Source organism: Quercus lobata, chromosome 5 (genome assembly GCF_001633185.2).
Source record: "Quercus lobata isolate SW786 chromosome 5, ValleyOak3.0 Primary Assembly, whole genome shotgun sequence".
Taxonomy (NCBI): domain Eukaryota; kingdom Viridiplantae; phylum Streptophyta; class Magnoliopsida; order Fagales; family Fagaceae; genus Quercus; species Quercus lobata.
Genome location: NC_044908.1, coordinates 82,361,651 through 82,363,765, shown reverse-complemented (window position 1 = coordinate 82,363,765; position 2,115 = coordinate 82,361,651).

The following is a 2,115-nucleotide window of genomic DNA, read 5'->3' as shown; positions in this document are numbered from 1 at the left end:
TAATGGTGGACAGGTGGAAAAACTTTGTATTTCTGTCACCCTTCTTTAGCCATAATTCCCGAGATTTTTGTTTCCACAGGACCTCAGTTCTTGCAAGCCATTCAGAAAGCTCAACTTGGAGCTCTTCTTCTATTCTGCCCTTGTCATCAGAAGGAGGCTTCTTTTGGATTTCAGTTATATTTGTCATAATCTAATTTATCCTCACTTGGCAGTGCCCGAACACTTCCTTGTTCCACTTTCGGAGAGCCTCTCTTGTAGCCGTCTGTTTTTTTGTAAAGCTTGCGAAATGCTTGACCATGTGTCTCCTCATTCCAAGCTTTTTCTATTATCGAATTGCAACCATTGTCACGAATCCAAGCAGCTTCAAACCGGAACGGTCTATGGGCAAAGCTATCTTTTGGATTGGTGTCAAGCAGTATGGGGGTATGATCAGACATAATGGCTCCCATATGGGACACTACAGCTTTTGGATAGGCAAGCCTCTAGGAAATACTAGCAATGCCTCTGTCTAATCTTTTTTTAATTGCTGAACTTCCCCATTTTCCTCTCGCCCATGTGAAATCATTTCCAGAGTACCCCAAATCAATGGCTCCAAAATTGAAAATAAGCTCCTTAAGGTAATTGGTAGCTGAGGAGTCATTGCCTCTCCTTCCTCCTATGGTTTCGCTGTCATCCACGGTGTAGTTAAAATCTCCGAGACATATCCAAGGGCCTTGGTAAGCTCCTAGGAGTGCCATGAGATTCTCCCATGCTTTTTTCTTTTTGGAAGGGTATGGTGGGCTGTAGAATGCAACTAGTAACCACTCACAATTTGCATCAGATACTTTAACAGCAATCAGGTTCTTATTATACTCAACCTGCTGAATTGCAAACCCAGCTTTCCACATAACACAAATACCTCATGCAGTACCTTTAGCCTCAACAACACACAAATTAGAAAACTTTATTTCATTCATTACTTCTACCATTCTAGAGGCCGAAGCCTTTGTTTCACTGAGAAAAATAACATCTGGGCTAGTCCCCTTTATTTGAGCCTTAAAGGCTCTAACTGTCGCGGCTCTGCAAATACCACGACAGTTCCATCCTAGGATTTTCATGGAGAGGTTGGGGGCTTGATAAGGCTTGCCTCGTCGGCCGTAGAAAAATTAACAGAGCATGATTCAGAGAGAACAAGGGAAATAGAAAATCCATGTGAATAATTATGGTTGTGAATGGTAAAGTCGCAATGTTCACCATGAGGAGCTGTAGGTACCTGACTTGATGGGTGTTGCTCAACTCCAGATGTAGTGACAAAATTGGCCTTCGCAGGGTCGAGGAGATTAGCTTCAGAGACATGATCAGCGATCTTAACCCTTTTTGAGAGAATCTCTAATTCTTTTTGTGAGAGTTTTCTTTTGAGAGGAAGGGGAATCGGATTGCAAGGTTTAGCTTGAATGGAATGTGGTGTCTGGGTGTTCAACACATTGGTAGGGATTTCAGATTTGGAATGTGGAGAAAGACGTTGGCTGAGCAGAGGTTGTTGTGACAAATTGTTGATCTGGGGTAAGTCTTTATTAATTTTGGCATTTTGTTTGGGCTTGGGGGAGAGGTTTGTGTTTGGGCTAGTGACAATTGGGCCGAATCCAGGTGGGTAGAGTGGGTTTGGGTTTTCAATTTGGTCCAGACATACAAGTGGGCATAGTGGGTTTGGGTAGTGATGTTTTGGTTTTTCAATTTGATCCAGACAGATAGGTGGGCTTTTGGCATGTGGTTCGTCAGCCTTTTATGATTGGATTGGAGCGGAATGGCTGACATGTGTGGGTGAGGTTATTAGCTGATGACTACTGGCTCCTACCTCTGAGTCAGCATCTTGGGACGTGGGCAGAATTTGCGCTGTCACGTTGTTGGTACCAAGCTCTTGTCGTACAGCACAGTGGCTAGGCTCCTGTACCTTGTCCTTTTTTGATGCCGTTGCATTGCAAGCTATCACAGGAAGGGACAAATCGGAACTGGGAGGTGTCATGCCGGCGGGACAAACAGGGACAGAGGAGTTAGGAACAAGGAATAAATCCGGTGGAGAGGTGTTATTTTCTGCCCGGAGCCACGGGCCTGAGGCAGTGAAGTTATGGCCAAAAG